This window comes from Tenrec ecaudatus, chromosome 2, assembly GCF_050624435.1.
Source record: "Tenrec ecaudatus isolate mTenEca1 chromosome 2, mTenEca1.hap1, whole genome shotgun sequence".
In the NCBI taxonomy this organism is placed as follows: domain Eukaryota; kingdom Metazoa; phylum Chordata; class Mammalia; order Afrosoricida; family Tenrecidae; genus Tenrec; species Tenrec ecaudatus.
Window position 1 is genome coordinate 168,966,947 of NC_134531.1, and position 23,686 is coordinate 168,990,632.

General features: G+C 43.2%; 1 non-coding gene and 1 pseudogene across 1 annotated transcript; one reads left to right on the forward strand and one right to left on the reverse strand.

Annotated features, from left to right (window-relative positions):
• The first annotated feature begins 9,737 nt into the window (after positions 1 to 9,737).
• On the forward strand, positions 9,738 to 10,275 carry LOC142440186 (phosphatidylinositol N-acetylglucosaminyltransferase subunit A pseudogene; annotated as a pseudogene).
• Positions 10,276 to 22,823: 12,548 nt separating this feature from the next.
• LOC142442197 (small nucleolar RNA SNORA42/SNORA80 family) lies at positions 22,824 to 22,960 on the reverse strand. The gene has a single exon (XR_012783425.1). It is a non-coding gene; the product is annotated as a small nucleolar RNA SNORA42/SNORA80 family (small nucleolar RNA).
• Positions 22,961 to 23,686: the final 726 nt, after the last annotated feature.

Genomic DNA, 23,686 nt, shown 5'->3' on the forward strand with positions numbered 1-23,686 from the left:
ACTTTTTTTCCCTAAGATTCATGGACATATACATCATGTTAGATTTTGCCATTTCATATGTTTATCAAGTACAAAAACAAAATGTACTTTTAAAAAACACTTTGTTATCTTGATTTGAAACATTAAACAATTTAGGATACGGTATGTGGACCATCATTTGAAGTCTTGCGCTGGATCCTGCACAAGTTGGTGATGGTCTACTCCCAGACGATGGTTACAACTGGGACTGGTTCCACCAGTGATGGACAGGCATTGGAGAATCTGGAGCAGGGGAGTGTTGTGTCCTGACTGACTTGTGAAGTACTGCTCTGGCAGCAGGTGGGAAGTAGATGAAAGTGGGGATGAGAGCAGGGGCAGGGTAGGTGGAGAGAGGAAACCAAGGAAGGAGCCCATGGTGATGGGCCAGGCAGGCTGGTATGCTAGAGGCAGAACTGGTGAGACTGGATTTGGTGATCTTTTGAAGGCAGAGTTAAAAATAAAAGTTTGCTTATGGACTAGGGAAAAGTGTAGGAGAAGATTTGAAATTGACACCACGCTTGGGACCTGAGCAGCTGGCACGAAGTGGTGTTATTTAATGACCTAAGGAAGTCCAGAGAGAAAAACAGGTTTAAGAGAGGTTAAAAAGAAAAGAAAAAGATTCGTGACTTGCTAAGTTTGATGAGACTACTAGACATCTAAGTGAAATACAGTATAGGAAAATGTATGAAATTCAAGGGAGAAGTCCAGGTTAAAGGCATGGTCATTAGTATGTAGTCTTGTCTAAAGCCAGAGCAGCCACCACAAAGAGAATGAGCCCAGTCAGAGAGGAGGTACTATAATGGTGTGCCTCTTAGGACGGTTTTGAAGATTCTTGACATAACATGATTGTACAAATGACATGATTATACAGGGCCTGGTACAAAGTTTCTCAATAAATGGTATTATTTGATTTTGTTATTATCTTTTTACATGTTCATCTCTAGGGCCAAGTAAGATAACTGATTTTATGATTTTGTTTTCCCCAGAAAAAGCAGTTGATCAAGAAATTGGATGACTTAGTCAAGGTCACTGAGCAGGTGACTTGCAAAAAGCCAGCGTAGAAGTCAGACTTCCCCTGCTTAAGGAGTCTGGAGAGAACCGTTGAAGGGCAGCTAGACCAGGGCAGGAGTTGGCATCTGCCAAGTTTGGTTTGGGAATCTAGAGGTTAACTTCTATAATCTATAGGGATATTTTTATTAAAGAGCAGATAACAATGGTTGTTCATAGTGACAGGGAGCAGGATTCTTGAATCCCTAGACAAGAATCAATGCTAAGGCTAAGTCATCAGAAACTACTTGCACAGTCAGATCAGATAACTGCTTTGTCCTTCCTGGGCCTGTTGTCTTAAATGGGTTACTGTCTGAGCATTTCATAGCAGCAGCAGCAGCAGCAGCACACATATCTGATATCTCTTGAGTATGAGAAGAATTAAAAAAGTCTGTGAAAAAATTTCTTTGTTTTTTAATTCTATTTTATCTGAAAACTTTTTGAATGCCAAGCACATCATAGGCTCTTAATCTGTGTGGTTTCTCATTTTAATCTTTACAAAACCCTCTGCAGCCAGGGCAGTTATGCTTAGCCCACAAGTCAGGCACCGAGGTACAAACTGGCTAACTAACTTGTCCCATGTTACCCAGTCAATAAGTGGTACAGCCGGTGTTCTCTCTAGGCAGTCAGAACTCATTTACCTTTGGGTTAAACGCTTTCATTTCACAGATACCCAGAGTGAAGCGTCTTGCCTAACAACACACATTTAGCTGATAACCTAGAGACTTGGTTTAGTTGATAAGCCTAGAGACCTAGACACCGAGCTCAAGCCCCTTTCAGAGTCCCAGCTAAAAGCATTTTTTGTTTGCCAGCTGAAGACTTTGGCCTGTGTGGGGAATGGACCCCACATTTAGGCCCAGTGCCTAATTTTAGTTTGGTGGTTTTGAGATCACAGCTTCTTATCTCTCTTTCAATCTCATTTTATGAACCTAATTGGGGGAACTTGTTTGCAGCTCTCCGCTTGATTTCACCATGTAATCAACAGCAGACTCCTTCAAACAAGTCAGTTCCAAATGCGTTTCTTTAAACATTAGACTAGCAAGGAATTTGGATGTAGTTAGGACTCCTTTCCCACCCTGCCTCCTTCTCACCAAAAAACTGTGAGAGAAAGGGGTTATCTGCAAAGCTGAAACCAGAGTAAGTCCATCCAAATTTGCTTCTCAAAATTCACTCGAGAAATGACTCATATCAGGGATTGAATTTTGTCTCCAACGGGCATATATGTGGACTTGGCTGGGCCATTATGTAATGATGTACTTTGACAGATATGCAGTGATGTCATGATTGCTTTATTTTTTAACTCTTACTTCCATGAAACGGGTCCCTGGTGTTGGAGTGGTTATGCACGAGGTAGGCTCCAATCCTTAAGTCCAAAGTTCAAAACCAGCAGCCAGTTCTCAGGAGGAGGATAGGACTTTCTATTTCTGTAAGCAATTAAGGTCTTGGAAACTCACAGGGGGAAGTTCTACCCCGTGGTATAAGGTTGCTATGAGTTCGCATCAACTTGATGGCAGGGAGTGAGACTTCCATGAGCACTGATTATGGAGTCAAGCAAAATTAAATCCTTGAAGGGTATTGTATCTCACCTTAATTCCCTTACAACACATTGACTGATCACAGCAGATCACATTTCCTGAGTATCTTTTGTACATTATATACTGGGCTGTGAAAGATATATGGGTAATAAAATGATTAGTGAGCACCTATTAATCTCTATGGATCTGAAAATGAGCAGCCGATATTAAGGGCTCAAGTAGAAAGCAAATGCTTTGAGAATGATGATGGCAACAAATGTACATATGTGCTTGACACAATGGATGGATGTATAGATTGTGATAAGAATTGTATGAGCCCCCAATAAAACGATTTAAAAAAATCTCTGTGTATCCACAATCAGTGCTCACAGAAGCAGAAGTTAAGAAATAAGATGACACATTGCACTGGGAAGATCTGCTGCACGAGACCTCTTTGAAGTGTTGAAAAGTAAGGGTGTAACTTTGAAGACTAAAGTGTGCCTGACTCAAGATATAGTATTTTTGATGGCCTCAGATGCATGTGGAAGTTGGACAATGAACAGAAGGATCAAAGAAGAATCCATGCATTTGAACTATGGTATTGGCCAAGATTATTGAAAGTACCATGGACTTCCAGAAGAAGAGTCACATCTGTCTTGGAAGAAGTACAGCCAGAATATTTTATCTCATGTGCTTTGGAGAGCCCAGTCCCTGGGAAAGGATAGCATGCTTGGTCAGTAGAGTATAAGGGAAAAAGTGGAAGATGATCAAGGAGCTGGATTGACACAGTGGCTCTGACAATGGGATCCAGCATAGGAACAATTGTGGGAATGGCACAGGATGGGTAGTGTTGCCTTTTGTGGAATATAGAGTTACTATGAGTTGTAATCTGCTTGACAGCATCTAACAACAACAACTTCAGAAACATAACATCCTCAATCAGATCATAACCTTGATTTTATATAAGAGAGGCTTCCCTGCAGTCTATTCTGCATTGCCTTTTATCTTACAAGAGATTAAGGAAACATGGGAAAAGAAAGAATGAGCTACTATCTCTATGTAAGAAGAATCAGGAATGGACCTGGGATCCCTGTGCTGAGAAACTTCTAGACTCAGGGGAAGATGGATGCTGAGATCAACATAGATCTCTAAGAAATGCCAGGCCCACAGATGCTAAAAGGACATATGGTCCTTACCCCAGATAGAGTTTTCCTTTAGAGCTGGTGACCTGAATGTAGACTTCTAGCCTCCTAACTTGTGATAGAGTAAAATTCTATTCTTTTCAACATGTCTTCACATATCAAAAGCCATCACACTTGTGATGCTTCAGTTATAGCATCACTAGAGGACTGTAACACCTCACAAATCAATCATGGCCCTAGATGCTTGGGAAGACCATTTCACCCACTGACAGGCAGGAAGAATGACAGAAGAGTGACGTAGAAAGAGTATAACTTGACTAGAAGAGAATAGACAAGTCAAACCTGACAGCAGTTCTCCACCTGTGGGTCATTACCCCTTTGGGAGTTGAACGGCCCTTTCACAAAGGTCGCCTGATTCATAAAGTAGCAAAATTACAGTTATGAAGTAGCAATGAAAATAATTTTATGCTTGGGGGTCACCACAACATGAGGAACTGTATTAAAGGGTCGTGGCATTAGCAAGATTGAAGACCACTGTTTTAATAGATACAATTTCCAACTTGCAGTGAGCTTACAAACCCTGCCTTAACTTCTGCATGTGTAAAATTCTTCTTGCCAGGGATGATGGAGTATTGCCAAAATATCACTTCTACAGTATTAATTAATTGTTTAGTAGAAAAATGAACATTTGCATCCCTTAATACCAAGCCAAAGCTTAATTGCCATTGAGTTGATTGTCCCTCGGTGACCCTATGTGGCAGAATTAAAATGCCCCATAGGGTTTTCAGGGCTGTACCTCTTCATGGCAGCACTCAACCACTGCATCTGTCTCTTTCAGAGCCTCTGGAGGTTTAAACCCTCCACCTTTTAATTAGCGGTCAAGCGCCTTAACCACTTCACTACCAGGGGCCCTCTCCCTCAACACCATGCTCCCTCAAATATTGTAATTTATTATTGTGTCCTTTTGCCATTATTTTACATTTTAATTAATTATTTTGTGTATGTGCCAAAGTTTACTAATCCACTCATCTATTGATGGAAACGTAGGCTGTTTCCAATTCTTTGCGATTGTGAATTGTGCCACAATAAACATTGGAGTGCATATTACTATATCTGCAGGTCCACCTAGATAAGGTAGGCTGGACAAACAATGAGAGAAGAAAATAACAGGACCAATGGTCCCGGATGAACATGAGAGTGTGGGAGTTAGGAGAAGGGAGGAGGTGTTGGCCAACCCAGGGACAAGGGAACAATGAGTGGTTCAAAACGAGTGGAAGGAGGGAATGGGAAGACTGGTAGGAAGTGACCAAAGGCAAAGTAACTAAGAGGAATTACTGAAACCAGAACGAAGGCTGAACATGGTAGTGGGACAGGAGGAAAGCATAAGGAAATAGAGGAAAGGAGTAGGAGGCAAAGGGCATACGTAGAAGCCTAAATAGAAACATGTACATATGTAAATATATTTATGATTATGGGGGAAATAGACCTATGTGCACATATTTATGGGTTCAGTAGTAGGGTAGCAGGTGGACATTGGGCCTTCTCGGGCGCACCCCCTCAATACAATAGCACCTTGCTCAGTTAAACGGTTATTCCATGATACTCATCTTCCCGATATGATCATTGAAGACAGTTGTATGCATAAGCAAACGTGGTGAAGAAAGCTGATGGTGCCCGGCTATCAAAAAGATATAGCGTCTGGGGTCATAAAGGCTTGAAGGCCAACAAGCAGCCATCTAGCTCGGAAGCAACAAAGCCCACAGAAGAAGCATACAAGCCCGTGTGAAGACGAGGTGTTGAAGGGATCAGGTAGCAGACACCAAAGAACAAAAACCATCATTGTGTGATCACCTTCCCCACATAAACGCTGAAGATGAATGTGTGCATAAGTAAGTGTGGTGAAGAAGGCTGATGGTGCCCAGCTATCGAGAGATATAGTGTCTGGGGACTTAAAGGCTTGAAAGTAAACAAGCAGCCATCATGGAAGCAGCACACCAACATGTGTATCATGAAGGGCTGAGGGGACCAGGTTTCAAGCAACAAAGGCGGGGGGAAAATCATATTATCATGAATGAGGGGAGTGCATGATGGGGACCCAATACCCATCTGTAGACCCAATGCCCATCTGTGGACATCCCTTGCAGAGGGGTAGTAGGGAGGAGGTGAGTCACTCAGGGTTCAGTGTAGCAATAATGGAATTCACAACCTTCCTCTAGTTCTTAAATGCTTCCTCCTCTCCAACCATCATGATCCTAATTCTACCTTGCAAACCTGGTTAGACCAGAGGATGCACAGCGGTACAGATGGGATCTGGAAGCACAGGGAATCTAGGACAGATGAATCCCTCTGGTCCCACTGTGAGAGTGGTGATACCGGGAGGGAAGGGGGAACCGATCTTGGGATCTACATATAACCTCCTCTCTGGGGATGGGCAACAAGAGAGTGGGTGAAGGGAGGCGCCGGGCAGTGTAAGATAAGATAAAATAATAATTTATAAATTATTATGGGCTCATCAGATAGGGGAGAGTGGGGAGGGAGGAGAAGGGAAAAAAGGAAAATGAGCTGATTCCAGAAACCCAAGCGGAAAGCAAATTTTGAGAGTGATGAGGGCAATGAATGTATAAGGATGCTTTACTCAATTGATGCATGTATGGATTGTGATAAGAGTTGTATGAGCCCCAATAAAATAATTTTTAAAATAATCATTTTGTTGGGGGCTCTTATAAATCTTATAGAAATCCATTGTTCAATAGTATTAAGCACACACTTGTACATATGTCACCATTGGCATTTACAGAACAATTTCTTTCTACTTGAGCCCTTGGTATCAGTTCCTCTCTCTTACCCTGCCCTTTTCCACTCTCCCACCCTCCCTCCTGAATCCTTGATCAATTCTCTTGCCATTCTTAAAAGTAATGAGATCCTGAAACTAATATATGATGTCAAGGACTCATCTTTGTAAAATAGTTTGAATTAGCTTTTAGATGGCCAGAATATCAAATGAAGAATGTATATTCCAGAAAAGAGGCTAAGCTGCTCTGACCAGAGTTCGTAGGCGAGCAGAGGGGAAAGTACTGTGGAATCACGTTCAGGGTTCTACAAAAAGGTTCACTTTTTCAGCCTTGACCTTCATAGGCCCTGCGTCTGGCCAATGTGGCTTCTTGCCTTGTCTGATTAGAGTTTAATTTCACACAAAAATGTTAGGCCTTCAGATTTGCTTCCCAAAGCCCCAGTGGATGCGGATGCATTCTGGGGACATAAGATGGGGCTAAACACTCTCCGAGCTGCTATTGTAGGTGTCTCAGCCACTAGCGCAGATCGCAGCAGGGGCGCAGACGTCACACCTGGAATCTGGAATGAACATTATAAAGTTGGCAAGGCTGAAAAGGGATTCGTAAACATTATTAAGAATTCCTTGCAGGCAACTAGACTCCAACAATCTCTCTGCAGAGGGTGTTTTGTCCCCCCACCCTCTTCCTTCTTGTACTATCTCGTGCTTTTTTGCATCTTTATTTCTATCTGGCTAATGAGAGAGTAATGAGCCACATACTTGTTACCTAGAAGGAATATCTCGGCAAAGCTCTAGTGAACTTAAAAACAGTATTTACAAACTGATTATTGTTCGCATTCATTATAAATTTTAAATTAGAAGGAATTGTAATAAAGGGAACCAGGAAATGAGTTGTTCCTCACTCAGAGGTTTCATGGTCCCTTAAATGGGGAAATGCTGATTCCTGCCTCTGATGAACAGGCAGTGGGGGAGAAGTGCTCCGGCTCTGGAGGAGAATCTGTTTCCCGGCCTGCCTTTGTTTGCCCCCATCGTGGCTTTACCGCTTGGTTGTCCGGGTCCATAGCCAAGGCAGTGATGCTAGTCTGGGGTCAACAGATGTGATTGGTACCGAAGATCTATTAGACATTTTACACACCAATGCGTGCCGCCCTCCCTTCTCTTTCCTTTCTAGTTGTTCATTTCTTTCTCTAAAATAGGCCATTCCCCATTGGGTAGAATCTGAGGCATGGCGACTTCGAATGTAAAATTGTGCTCAGTGGATTGGAATTTTGGAAGTAGAGCACTTCCAAGGAGCTTGTAAGTGGATACAAATCTCCAAGTTTTGAATTAGCAACTGAGCTAATTAACTATTTGTATTGCCTAACTCAAAAGCCAGACTCACTGCCAGAGAGTCGTTTCTGACTCATGGGCAACCTAAAGGACAAGGTAGAAGGGACCGTGTGGGTTTCTGACACTGTAACTCTTTATAGGAGTAGAAAGCCTCATCATTCTCCCGAGGAATGGCTGGTGGGTATGAACTGCTGACCTTGCAGTTAACAGCCCATCGCACAACCCATTGAGCCACTGGGACTCCTCTTGTGGAGTTGCCCAGGAACTCCCCAAAAGGGAGAAAATGTTAATAAGACAGTGTGTGGTGGAAACAATTCCTTCCTTGCCTGAAGGAATTCTTTCCCATTGGTCCAGGGGAACATGGATGACAGAGCAGTTCACCTGCTGACATGGCCATTCCCAGAAGGTCCAGAGTGAACCTGCTGACATTTACATGGGCCAAGGAAGAGGAACTTCATTTCCTGACTCCCTTTTCTACCCTGTAATTCCTCATATTTTCTCCCTTTGGTTGTGACAGAAAAGTTGGAGCAGCCCAGTCCTGCCATCCAGTCTCCCTGTTCCATCCTTCCTTGCTTATTGTGATTTTACTTCTGTTTTGAAGTCACGTGTTTTTCCCAGCCATCTGTGGAGGTCATCCTTTATTTTCCAAGAAATTTAAAGATTCTCACTTTCAGGGCTAGCATACTCATTACTAGCACTATGTGGATGCCGGGGTGGCCAAAGTGAAGGGCCCCAACGATGCCAGTGTACCCCGAGTATTGCTGGCTTACTGGGGTTGTAATTGTTATTAGTGACCCTGTTCATGCTCACCAATGCTCTGGTTTGCTCATAAATAATACAAGCTTCTAGTCCAGTGGTTTTGAAAGCATAGTCCCTGAGTTGGCATCATTAGAATCACCTCAGAGTTTGTTAGAAATGCAAATTCTCAGGACTCCTTCCAGATACACAGACTCAGAAACTCCAGGTTGTGTTTCAACAAGCCCTCCGGGCAAGTCTGGTGCAGGTTCATGTCTGAAAACCACTCTCAGATCCAGGCATGCTGCGCTACTTAACTAAAGGAAACTGAGGCTGAAAGATATAAAAAAAAAATCCAGACATTCTACTTCTAGAGGAGCATACTGATGGACGTGAGTCTACAATGGGAGACACTGAGTTCTAAGTGTCAGATTCCTCATCAGATTAATAGCTGTACGGGGAAATGGTTAATGCCTTCAATGGCTATCTCAAAGGTTGGAGGTTCGATTCACCTCAAAGGAAAGACCTGGTGATCAGAAGAAAAGTCAGCTGTCAGAAATCTGATGGAGCAAAGGTCTACCCCGTCACAGTTGGTTTTGGAGTTCAAGGAGCGGAGGAGCCCTTCTGCCTGGCGTAATGATCTACATGGCGGCTTCTCCTTTATGCAGAGAAGCATTGGCATTCAGTCCCCATCTTTGCAGTGGCTGCAGGTGTTCTTCTCTTCTGTCCCATTTAGTAGTCGCTGTTCATGGGCGTGCGCGCATGAGATTGGTGAGCGAAACACAGAGTGCCCGAGACTTCAACAGGTGACCAGGTGGTACAAAATCTGGGCATAGGCTACTGTCTGTAGTTCTTCAGTTGGACTATGTTGAGGGGTCAGGAACCTCTTGGAGGTTACAAGAATCCTGGGCATTCTGAAAGAATTAGAGTGCCTACACCATTTCAGAGAGTAAAGACTGAAGAATAATCTCTGATGTTGCCAAGTATGATAAAATATGGCTTTGGCGTCTCACACAAACTCTGATTTAACACTTGTCATGGTTTCTTAGAATGTTTGATTTTAAGTATCTTTTTTAAAAAAACAAAAACAAAACCACACTTATTTATAGCAAATTGTGTGAAGGTTTACAGAACAGACCAGTTTTCCATGGCAATTCATACATGGTTTGTTTCATCTCATTGATTGTAGTCACCAAAGTCCCTGAAGAGCTATTGGGAGCTTTAGAACCCAAGGGTGTTTGAAATGTCTTGGTCCAACAATACATTTTTCTTATACCACCCTGCTTGGTGATCATGGAAGCAGCCAGTTGTGGTTTACCAGTTGTAAGTACCAGGTTTGGTGGAATTCCTGAGGTACTGCCAGAAAGTCTTATTATTTCATATGAACCTTCCATACAATCTTTGTGTGAAGCCCTGGAAAAGGCCAGCCATTTTCCAATTTTCCAACTGAAATTAGGAACACTCTGCCCCAGAGAATATCCATCTCTGCACAACTATCTGCACCTGTAGGAATGTTTCACAAAGAACCACCCCCCAACCCGGCCAAAAAAAGTATGACCAGATGGATGCTGTGCTAACCATGGACAAATGACTGGACTGACTCATCTCTCACTGTGGCCCAGTAACTGGCAATGTTTTTGCCTTGCTGGAGGTCTTCAACTTCCTCCTCCTCATGTTTCTGCGACAACTCCCTCACTGACGTGGGGCCTGGATGCTTCTCCAGTGTTCTCACAGTAAAACGGGGGTCAGAATAGTGAGGTTCTCAAACCAATTAGAAACAGGCCGGGGCAGTATAATTTGGAAGATCAGCAATAGTTCTATGGAGACGATTACAAACAAGTTTAGTTGTTGTTTTAAAAATTAACTTAGTGAATTATTCTACCTCTTTTTCCATGAAGCATTTTATTTTGAGAATGAGAAAAACGAATGCAAACCATAAGTGTAGAAACTCCTTGTCCTCATCTGAGTTGTGAGAGAGAACATTGAAGGTACTCCAGGCTGCGCCTTTTCAGACCACTGACACACACCCCTCTGTCCCGAGTTTTTCACATTCCATTTTGAAAGCATTGTGTGCTGAAGGGCCAAACATTTTCTGGGTCTTTTGGGGGCCCATTTTTAAGGTTATACAATTCATTAGACATTCACCAGATGTTTACAAGTTTTCTTTAAGGAAATACAACCATTCTGTGAGTTAGTCTAAGTCCTATTACAGGGAACATTCCATAAACATCTCATACAACCAGCAGGTTTTGCTCATGAGACGGTCCGTTCATTATCAGCATCTTCAGAGTACCTGATCTATTCAATTGTTAAGGTAGATACTTACTACTCCTTCAATGCAAGAACACATTGTTCTATTAAATTGGCAGTCCATGATGCTCAACTTCCCAACACGATTGCTGAAGATAAAGCAGGTACATAAGCAAATGTGGTGAAGAAAGCTGATGGTGCCCGGCAATCAAATAATATAGCAGCTGGGGACTTAAAGGCTTGAAGATAAACAAGCAGCCATCTAGCTGAGAAGCAACAAAGCCCACAATGAAGAAGCACACCAGCCTGTGTGATCATAAGGTGTCGATAGGATCAGGCATCAGACAGCTAAGACCCAGAACAAAATCATACCAATGTGAATTGGGAAGGGGGGGGCGTGAGGAGTAGAGATCCAAAGCCTATCTGTAGGCAACTGGACATCCCTTTATAGAAGTGTCTTCGGGAAGAGACGAGCCAGTCAGTGTGCAGTACAGCAATGATGAAATTTACAACTTTCCTCTAGTTCTTTTATGCTGCCCCTCCCCCACCCCCTACTATCATGATTCCAATTCTACCTGACAAATCTGGCTAGGCCAGATTGTCTGGTACAGATAAGAAGTGGAAAAACACTGAATCCAGGACAGATAACCCCTCAGGACCAATAATGAAAGTGGTAATACCAGGAGGGGAAGGGGAAGAGGAAGGTGGGGTAGAGAGGGGGAACTGATCATAAGAAGCTACATATAACCCCCTCCCTGGGGGATGAACAACAGGAAAGTGGTTGAAATACGACATCAGACAATGTAAGACATGAAAAAATAATAATTTATAAATTATCAAGAGTTCATGAGGGAGGGAGAGCAGGGAGGGAGGGGTAAAAATGCAGAGCTGAGACAAAGGGCTCAAGTAAAAAGCAAATGTTTTGAGAATGATGAGGGCAACAAATGCACAAATGTGCTTGACACATGGATGGATGCCTGGATTGTGATAAGAGTTGCACAAGCCCCCAATAAAATGACTTAAAAAAAAGGTAGATACTTGCTGCTAGTGAAGGACCGACCCTCAGAGCAGCCCCTCTTTGCTTGGTATTCCAATGGCTGCCCTCCTGGCAGAAGCCTTTGCCATGCTCCATGGCTGGCCATCTGAGGACTTCGTTGATCCTGAAGGACAGGTCTGCCTAGGAAGCACCTTTGTCACTCATTCAGATAATCTGATGTGTCATCCTGGGGTCAGTTGCTACCTCGCACCTTGGCACTAAGTCGCTCCACTTCACTTGCGGCCTCACTGATGTCGCTAAGTATTGTCATGGGCAAAGTCCCACGCAGAATGACCTGCTGCCTTCCCCCTGCATCAGACCATTGTAGGACACAGTCTCCCCATTGTGAACGTTGTTATTTATGCCGTTACCGTTGCCTAGAGCCATGCGTGTTTGAACCCATGTTTGTTAGCCACACAGTGTGTATGACTCATTCTCGGAATGCTTTTCAATTCTTTTCTGTTGCTACAAGACTGAGATGGGAAGGATGAAGCACTGGTGGGTGGAAGAGGTGACTTCTGTCAGTATTGTGAGTTTCTTCATGTCAGCATTCTTAGAAGAGTATTTTTATTTTCATTATTAAAAATACTTTTATTGGGGGCTCTTACATCTCTTATCACAATCCATACATTCATCCAGTGTATCAAGCACATTTGCACATATGCTGCCATCATCATTTTCAAAGCATTCTCTTCCCACTTGAGCCCCGGATATGAGCTCTCCATTTTTTCCCTCTCCCCTACCCCACCCACCCTCCCTCATGAACCCGTGATAAGTTATATATGATTATTTCCATATCTTACATCATCCTATGTCATCCCTCACCCACTTTTCTGTTATTCATCCTCCCGGGAGGGGTTGATAATTGATCCTTGTGATATATTTCCCCTTTCTCCCCGCCATTCGCCCCCAATCCTCCTGGTATCTCTACTCTCCTTGTTGGCCCTGAGGGGTTTATCTATCCTGGATTCCCTGTGTTGTGGGTTCTGTCTCTAGCAGTATGCATGCTCTACTCTAATTCGATTTGTAAGGTAGACTTGAAGCTATGATAGTGGGCTGAAAGAATCACCAAAGAACTAGAGGAAAGTGTGTGCTTCTTCGGTACTATACTGCACTCTGACTGACTCATTTCTTCCCTGTGAACCCTCTGTGAGGGGATGTTCAATTGTCTACAGATGGGCTTTGGGTCTCTAGTCCATGTCCCCAACCCCCATTCACATTGGGTATGGTTTTGTTCTGGGTCTTTGATGCCTGATACCTGATTCCATTGACACCTCATGATCACACAGGACGGTGTGCTTCTTCCATGTGGGCTTTGTTGCTTCTGAGCTAGATGGCTTCTTGTTTATCTTCAAGTCTTTAAGATGCCAGATGCTAGATCTTTTGAAAGCTGGGCACCATCAGCTTTCTTCATCACATTTGCTTATGCACCCATTTTGTCTTGAGTGATCCTGTCAGGAAGATGAGCATCATAGAATGCTGGATTGTTAGAACAAAGTGTCTAGTGTTGAGGGCGTACTTGATTCAAGGCCCTGTGTCCATATGCAACTTTAATTCTTAACATATAGATATGGGTAAATAATTCTATTCCCCTCTCGAGTTGCCACTGTTATAAAAAGAGATTATGATTTGTTTGAATGAAAACAAGAAATGTAAGAGTGCAAATTGTGGAATCTAGAAATTAGAATGTTCTTTTTTTTTCCCCAGAGGAAAAAACACACCCAACAAAACTGTGGGTTAATCTACACCATTGAACCTCATTGGTATTTTCATGTGGAGAAATGGAATTACATGACTCAGAAATGTGACAGTGCCGATATTGGTGAGAAACACTAACAATTGGTTTCATGTCTTTTGCTCAGCAATTGTTAAATGCATACTACTCCACTTCATTTTTTCCCCTCCAAAATTTTCATGTGTATTTGTGTGTCTCTCATTTAGGGCAGAGGGTTTCAGTTATTTTTGCATGTTAAACTTGTTGTTTGCAAATGAAAATTATTATTATTTTGTGTCTATGTGTGAAAACAAATGGATAACAAATTCTTTGTGTTTCTAGAGATCATCATTTTCAAGTTTTCTCGACACCTTTCTTGTCATGCAATGGTTCACTGGTCAGTATGTGAACCCATATTTGTGCTACTTATATTTTCATATTACAAAAAATTGAACGTGGACAGCTGATGAACCAAAACATGCTCCATGCCTAAAAATAAAGCCTCTAAGTGATATTTTGACAATTAAAAAATAAAAATGAAAAGAGATAGGCTACATTATATTTTTAACCTCATTTGAAATGAGCAAAGCTGGGAGCAGGACTCTCTGGCCCCTGCTGTTTCCCCTCTGTGAGAGAGCCACTATCTAGTGACTGGGTCTCAGGAAGATACCACTGTTCTTCCCCAGACAGTGACTGGCATTCCAGACATCTGTATGATCTCTACTCTATGCCAAAGAATTCCTGATGTAAAGCACAGGGCTCTTGGTTTGAGATCCCAGTGTTCTGCAGAAGATTATATTAAAATATGCTGTCCCTCCCATTCTGAGAGGACTCAATTTTTTGTGTGTGCATATTTCTAAAGAAGTTGGCAGTACTTGTTGGAAAAACTAGAGTGGCCAAAGCATGGGCTAGCTCTAGAAGCCCTCTCTGAATTTCCCTCGGAGAGATAGACCTTATTTAGGATTCTGGGCTTTACTAGATGTTAGACAAGGTCCATTAAGGGATAATATTAACCATCGCAGTCGAGTAACTAATGCGCACGACCATCACCAAGGTGCCCAGGACCACCCCATTTACACCCTATCAATAGGACCCCTTCCCCTGGGATCAGATTTTATAAACTCCTGTTAACTTCCCAGTTTATTGACTTTCTATCCATCCACTCAGCCATCCATCAGCCATCCATCCAACAGTAATGACTTCTTAATATTTGATACAGTATCTGGTTCTGAATACTTCTCTTATTAATCTATAAGGATTAACAAATCATTGCCAACTGTGTATCTTCCAATATTTTTTAAAATTAGTTTTTTAGGTTTCATCTCTTCAATCTTTTATAAAAATAGTTTTATTGATAAATAATTCACATACCATATAATGCAATGGTTTAAACACATTAAATATGTTCATATCTATGACACCCTAAAAAATGTTGTGCCATTGTCACCACACTCAGTTTTAGAACATTTTCTCCTTTCTTGTATTTGTTATTTTTAACTCCCCATTACCCTCTATTTTGCTTTAACTCTAAGGGACTATTATTCTAGTTAATATCTCTATAGGTCCACCTATCATGGATTTGATATAAAGAAATCACACAATATTACCCAACAACAACACCAAAACAAAACACAGAAACATCTCAATTCTAGAGAAGAGAAGATAATAGAAAAAGGAACAAATAAAAAAATAGATCAAGAGATAAAACAATTGATAAGCTAAGTTTTAACCTAATTATATAAGCCATAATTCATTTTCTAATAAACTATGTCTGATGGCAAGACTACTCACATCTTTAGTCAATGGACTGAGGGAACTTAGTGGAGGTTTAATGTGCCTGGGTACTCTGCAGATGGGCTTTGGGTGTTCACGGTCAAACATAGCCTTCTGGAAGTCATCATCCCCTTGGTCTTCATGTCTCATGCTTCTTGAAATTTATGGTCCAACACTGTCATCCTGGATTTCAGGAGTGAGCCTTTTTGAGGCTCAAAATGGAAATGTTAAATTTTGGAAGTAAGATACTTTAAGAGAAGGAAACAAGCACCTTGGTTGTCCATGTCTTAAAAATTGGGTTGAATAATTGGGATTTGGTTGGTTTAGTATTTTCTATTAGTCTAGTGAGTACGTGCTGAAGAATCTTCCTATTCACGACTCCTAAATCACCAGATTCTGTCATAAGTGGCCATGGAAGCATCTTGACTTCTTGGCATTCATGTCACTTTTTTTTAAAATGGAAGATCTGATTTTTATTTCTGTTTAAGATTTTATCAATACATAAGTAGAAATAAAAGTCTTTTCTTCTCTCCCTCCACAAAATCTCAAATGTCCAGTCATCATAACGAGATATCAAGTATTAGGAATCTCTTAATTTTGCCACCTGTTTTGGCTCACTGTAGACTTTTGGAAACATTCAGGTCCCTGGAAAAATAATATGCCTTCCAATGAAAAATCATTCTGTCCACAATTGGTTACCACCCCATGATAGGGTATGGACACAAACCCAGTGTGGCCTTCCCACCTGTTCCCTGGGTTCTCTGCTCCATTTGTGGTTCTCATAAAGACGGCAAGCAATTAGGCTGTTCAGTTGTGGCACATGGTAGTGTAAAATTATGGAATTCAGGATTTTAATGAGTTCAGGTGCCATACCAAAGAACTCCCCCAACTTCTACCCACCACCCTTTGTCCATAAAATTATATGGCTTTAGAATTGGGCCTTTATGCAGCCTGGACTAAGCCATTTTATTTAAAGAAAAAAAAAATCCACCAAGAAAAAAAAAAGAGAGAAGCAACACAATGATATGCAGATTTGTTCATAAATCAGGCACTGCGGCAGCTGTGCAACACATGTTGGCGACCTTAAGTTGGTTGCTGGAACTTGAAAGATAAACATGAACCTGTTTCCACAGAAGAAAATCTGTTCACAGCAAGAAGCTGACCCCGTTCTTTAAACAAGGATTGTGGTGTGGCAGCCTGCTGTGCCCCTGCCCAGGGTTGCTGTCTGGTAGTGAGGGTCGTAGAAAGAAGAGACCAGTGAACAAGAAGTGATTTACCCAGGCTGCCAAATGAGTCGGCAACAGACCCCAAACAGTAGGCAGGACTTGACTCCTGTTCGGCTATTACAGGGCCCCAGCAGCTAGGTCAGTGAGTGGGCCAGCTTTTCTTACATGGCGAGGAAAAGAGCGATTGCCCTAACGTGAAATAATATGGGGAAAATCCATGTTAGCTCCCACCCCCCACCCCCATGCATGCAATGTGTAGTGAAAGACCAGCTTGGACAAGAATGTCTTTTTAAGTGTGTGTGTGTCCTGAGAGCTCCTGCTAAGCCTTGTGCTTGCCTAAGTATGTGGGGAAGGAAGGACAAACAGAGGGGACACATCTGTTTCAAGATTCACAGCCAAGCTGATCGCGTTTGTTCTGGGCAAGCGCCAGCAGTGACGTAGTGCTCGGTCCAGCTGTTTGCAGCCATTTCCTTGGTCCAGGTATTCCTTGGGGGGTGAAATGTAGTGCAATGTATTTTTTGATGGGCTTTAAGTGAGGATAGCTACTCTGGCTCAACCTGTTTCTGCCTGCTTCATACAGAAGGAAAGGGCCTGCAGGTAGCAGGTAACGGTGAATGGAGGCTGTGCGGTGGCATTATGGCCGACTATGACACTTATATCCACGGGACCAGTTAGTGAAGTGGGACTAATGGTGCTCCAGGAGCCCTGGGAGCACAGTGATTAGACCACAAGTTGAAGGACCAGTGATTCAATGCCACTGGCCACTCTGTGGGGTAAAGATGTGGCCTCTGCTTCGCTAATGATGGGCACCCTTGGAAACCTCGGAAGCGGGAGTTCGGCTCTGTTCTGCAGAGTCAGAATTGAGTTGACGGAGTGCTTTTGGCTTGATTTTTGGAATGCAAAAAGCTCTAAGGGAGCAACAGGCAAGCACGTGGTTTCTATCTGAAGGTTCATGGTTTCGAGCCACTCAGCTGCTTTGAGGGAGAAAGACGTGGGAATCTGTTTCTACAGATGAAACCTAGCAAACCCTGTGGGATGGTTCCACTCTCTGCAAGACGCTCAGCCGGAATGGAAAAGGGCACCTAGCAGCAGCACCGCCCAGGTTGCCGCAGGAGCCCCTGGGCAACTGCAGACTGAAAGGTGGGTGGGTGGCTCGAAGCCACGCAGAGGCGCCTGGGGAGAAAGGCTGGTCTGCTGGCAAACAGCCCCAGAGCTTTGACAGGCCTGTGGAGTGCGCTCCGCTCTGCCGCGCACAGGTCACGGGAGTCAGAATGGAAGCGGAGGCAACTGCACAGCGCTGCCACGCGTGGTCCGAAGCGGACACAGGTAACCGTCTCTCTTCTTTGCCTAAACGGAGCAGCGCTCCTGCGCGAGATGGGTTGGCTAACTCTTGATCTGCTTGCCTTTCCTCCCAGGACGGAGTCTTGCAGTGTGGCCAGAGAAGAGTTCACAGTGGGGAAGGCCCTGCAGCTGATCTTGGCTTAAAAGCAGTGGGACAGGTGAGCACCTTTCAAGAACCCTGTCCCCGCTCTGCCAGCATTATCAAGCAGCGTGATAGGTGCTGTCAGCACCAGACAATTTCCTTAACCTGGAAAAATGTTGATGATCCTAGAGGCCAGGGGTGTTTTGTCCTTTCGAATTACTATTGTTCAATCTGTCACCCCAAAACGTCTAAGAGAAACTCATACATCCAACTCTCGCTCACACACACACACAAACACACACACACACACACACACACACACGATGCATCATTATTAATAGATGAATGGAGCTATTTGTTATTTATTATTTAAACCTTCAATACCGGCTAGCCTGAGTGATACATGAAATATAGGCAAGTAATTTATTTATTAGGGAAAATAATGATTTTTTTCCCCCCACAGCATAACCCCCTCTGACCCAAAACAGCAAGAGCTTTATCAAATACAAATACGATGACTTGTAATTTTAGAGTCTTCCAGAGCATTGTAACTGACAACCTTTTTAACATAAGTACATTGAACAAATAATTTATAGATGTATTCTGGGAATATTTCAGGGTGTTTTATTACTACTTCTGAAAGCTATGGCATGTTATCGATTTTGGTATATTAATATAACCTAATCCACATCAGCTTTGATGGCAGACAATACACTCTAGTGAAGGGAGTCTTGAAGCAAAGCAGCAGAGGTTAACAATTACACATCGTAGCCAAAGTTTAAGACAATGAATTTCACTCATTACAGAACTCCCACTTTGGAGAAGGAAACTCATGTTCCCTACTTGGGGTTCATCCACGTTTCTGGGTCCTCGTTTGTCGGCATGAACTTCCCTTTCCTGGAACCCCTTCATCTCCTGCCATTGCCTAGGGACACCTGAAAAGGTTGCTTCCTGCTGAGAAGACTCCTAGAACTGCTTTTCCAAAAGCGTAGTTAGAATGGGTCCTTTTTTGGAAAAAGAAGTTCCTGTGGGTCTCCAATAAAATGGCTTTTTAAAAAACAAAACACACAACAAACAAAACCAAAAAGAACCTTGCGGTGCCATTGCAAGTAAAAACAAAAAAAATGGATATGATAACATATTTGACATTTTGGCTATTTTAAGCGGCCATTTCAGTGACATTAATTGCATTCACCATGTTGTACAACCATGATCACTATTTGGCTCCAAATATTTTCCACCCCCTAAACAGAAACTCCATGTTCTGTAGGCCACTTCACCTCCCAGCTTCTCTTTCAACCAGTCCCCGGGACCACTGAAAACTTTGGTCTCGATTCATTCTCCTCTTCCAGACCTTTCATGCAACACCTCCCAGAATACCTGCCCTTTTGGGTCTGACTTATTACTCTCAGCAAAATGCTGTGGAGGCTTAGCTGTGTTGTAGCAAATATAGGATCTTCGTTTATCTTTATGGCTGGAAACTATTGCATTGTGCGCATGCACCACATTTGTGTTTGCCCATTGGCCTGTGAGTGGTCACTTCGGTTGTTCCCACCTTCTGCATATGGTGACTAATGCTGCAGTTAGGTATAAGAGCATCTGTTTGAGTTCTGGATGTAGGTCATGTATGATATTGCTGGGTCATATAGTAATTCTATGCTTAACTTTTTCAGGAATGCTTCAACTGTGTTCTATAGAGGTTCTACCATTTTACATTCCCACCAATGAGGGGTGGGTGGGTTTGGAGAGCGTCTTACAAAATAGGATTCTTATGTACCTCCTGCTTGTATTTTAGGAGTCCAAGGTAGGGTTGTGGGGTGAGCACTAGGCTGCTGAAGACAAGGTCAGCATTTTCAACACCGCGGCCATTCCCCAGAGAAAGGTGAGGCTGTGTGCTCCCTAACGACGGGGCTTTGTAGGTGCCATCAAGCCAGTTCTGACTCACAGTACGCTACAGATGCCAGGACAAAACTGCCCAGGCCTGAGTCATCTTCGAAATTGTCGTGTTTGAGCCCCTTGTTGGCGCCACTGTGTCAATACTCCTTGTCAAGGGTTTGCCTTTTATTTGTTGCCCACCTATTTGCCAACCATGATGTCCTTGTCCAGGGACTGGTCTGTCCTGATAATATGGCCAACGTTAGGTGAGATGAGGTCTTGTCATCCTTGGTTCTAAGGATCATTCTGGTTGTACTTCTTCCAAGACAGATTTGTTTGTTCTTTTGGCAGCCCACGGTAATTCAATATTCTTCACTAGCACTACAATTCAAATGCATCGATTCTTCTTAGGTTTTCTTAATTCAAGTAAATATGTACACCAATCTAACCTTAACAGGGGTTATTGTGAGTTAGAGTCAACTTGATGGCTGTGGGTTTGGTTTGGGGGTTGGTCTTGTATTTACTTGCTCCTTTCAGGTGGTTTCTGCATGATTAATGTATTTGTTTAACTCTCTCCTTATGATTTTTTGGATCCAGGTTTGATTAAACGAAAGCAACATTTCCATGGAGCCACTGCAGACTCACGGTGCTCTCCGGTGTGTTAGGAGAACTTTCCGCCGCAGGATTTTCAGGGCTGATGTTTGGAAGTCAGCTGCAGCGCTCTCTTTCACGGTCTCTCTGGGCGGATTCAGGCATGTCAGGGGGTCTGAGTGCATGGCCTCTTTGAACCACCAAGGAGCTTCTCTATTACAAGGACATGTAGTCCCCAAATGTCATCCAAGTACCGCAAACCCTTTCTAATTTGTCTTTTCCTCTCTGCAGCCTCAACAGGAACTCATCCTTTAAACAAGCCTGACCTCTTACAGTCTCTGAAATTGCCTGCATTCATTCTTGCGTCCATGCCTGTGAGGTTGCTGCTCTTCTGCTAGGCTCTGAGATAGGCAGTAGCGATAGAACAACCAGCGTGGCAAACAAGGCTCCATCTTTCCTTGTACCTTCAACCTGACAGCCAGCCGGCCAGACAGCCAAGTGTGAGGGGAAAGTACAGGGTTGGCATGAGACCAGCAGGAAAGGCACGTTGCTGGGTAGAGGGAGTATCCTGGTCAGAATCCCTAGAGAAAAATCACTTGTCCAATGAACCATGAAAGAGGCGGAGGATTAATCCTGAAGAGAGTCCTGGACACAGAGGACGGTATGAGGAGGAGAGAAAGCAAGATTCTGAGGGAGAATGGTCCAAGCAAGGCAGATGCCAGTGCATTTTCCACAGCGCAGAGCCACCCGGAGAGGTTTGTGCCTGACAATAGCAATGAAATGCTTAGCTGCTTACTGAAACACGTTAGTGGTCCGAGCCCATCAGCTGTTTGTAACGACTGGCTCTCAAAAGCCACCTCCTAGAGTCAGGGTTGAAAAGGAAGGGAGATTACAAAAGGCATTTACTTATTTTGCATTTAGCGTGCTTTGGACTAACTGCTCTTCAGGATCGGATTGTCCCCTCCCATAGGGTCCTGTGGTCAGACACCAGCTGTAAGGATCTGTTACCATGGGTGACGTTTTCGTCCAGTGGGGAACCATGCTACTTGTTTGCAGAGTGGCAGATGGAGCAGCTAATCCATACAGGCTGGGAGGGAGATGTCCTCCACCCCCCCCACCCCCCCCCCCCAGTGGCCCCTGCCACACAATGGGAGCTAGGCCTGAGGGACTTGTGGAACACTTGCCTATGGCTGGGCCTTTGATTGGAAAAGACCCCACTCACCAGGGTTTCTGCCCTCAAACAATGCTATGCTCTTTACTAAGGTGCCCTCTGCACATCCAGGACTTTTACAGGTCTTTCCTCAGGCAATACTCCTGGGAGAAGCTGCTGCCAAGCCCTCAGACACTCAGTGGATGATACTGAGTATTCAGTTCAGTAAAAATGAGCAGGCATTCAGAAAACGCACACATAATTTGTTTTCAAAGAAGATATTGAGTAGTGGAAATGAATAAGCTAGTGGCTTGTCTTCTGATGCAATGAGGTACTTTCAGTCTTGTCATGGAATGCCCAAAGGCTACTCATCTATTGTCCAAGCTCACTCATTGAAGAAATATGACATGCGTGTGGACAATATGCAGACATTATGTGAGAACTGGGATGCAAAGATGACCTGGACGTGGCTGGTGCCCCCCAGGACCATATCTAGCTTTACGTATGATTTATACTTCCCCTGCAGTCTCTCAGTAAGTGTTTATAACTTTATGAGATGTATATTTTTATTATTATTTTTGAGTAGTGACTTGCCCTGATCATCTTGGCTAGACATCAAGTCTAGGGGTTTTAGTGATCCATGCAGTTCAGTACTGTTGGCACTGATTTCTCAGGTGCTTTAGCATCTGAAATTCATATTAAAAAGAGTGAGTCAAAAAGCATTGATAATAGAGTTCTAGTTCATACGTGCATAGTTTCTTTCAAATAAAATATGGTTTAAACCTGTCTCTGGGATCAGTGAATGGGTGGAAGCCATGTCTCTCAGTAATATACTTGTCTTCGTCTCATTAGGATATTGCAAAAATCGGTTCAGTCAAAACACTGACTCTGAGGAAATTTTCTAGACAAGCTAAATCCAAGATGGAGAGGTCAGCCTAGAAGGTTATGGTGATTGTTTATTGAGATCCCTAACTGCTAATCTTGACAGGTTTTATTGAAGGACACAGGGTGATCATGGGGGCTTATTATGAAGAAGTTTTAAGAAAATTGAAAACTACATTGGTTAGAAAAGTTGGCATGAAGACATTTTTTTTCATCATAACAAGGTAGCTCTTCGCTTTTCAAGGCCTGATTCAGCTGATGTATGGAATGTGATACGAGTTGTTCGAGCCCCCAAGAGCTGGTTTCTTTCCTTTCCTTTTTCTTTTTCCTTCCCCCTCCCCCCACTGTGCCCAAAGCCCATGGACAAGGCCAGGCAATGGCTCAGGGCTGCAGTTTGCTCTGTCATGGGACACTATGAGAGGCCCATAGGGACAAGCCTGCCATACATACATCCAAACCCATGCACCCAAGAGCTGTTTTATGAGGATTTTATTGGGAAAACTGATCACATCCCTGATCTTGTCCCTTCAGGCACTTTCTGTTTCCCAAACTCATAGAACATTTTAAAGGAACATGAAGTGGGTCTCTCTGATGATGCCCAAACTGCCATCTGGGTGTGGGGTGACTAGAAGTGTGTCGGATTCAGGACAGGGGTCGAGAGATGGAAACGCCCCCTCCAGGAGTGTACAGACCTAGATTGAGGGTCTGTGGAGAAACAGTAGCTTCACATTTTGATATATTTGTTCAATCAAGGTTTCTATCACTTTGTACCAATGCTTCCTTGATTTACCATCATATATGAAGCTCATGGAGTGTATAAATAATTAATGCTAATTAATTAGCTGCTAATCTAAAGGTTGGAAGTTCAAATCCAAGTTCAAGTGCTTGAGAAGAAGTGCCTGGAAGTCTAGAATAACCAGTCATTGAAAACGCTATGGAGCCCAGCTCTGCTCTGATGCACATGAGATTTGCATGAGTTGGAATACACACATACATATATAATATATGTATAAATGCACACATATGTATATATAATATACATATATTTGGTATATCATCTATATATACACACACACACACACCAAAATTGATTCCTATTAAGTCAGTTCTGATTCCCAGTGACACTCCAAGACAGAGTGGAATTGCCTCATAAGATTTCCAATGCTGTAATCTTTATGGAAGCACATTGC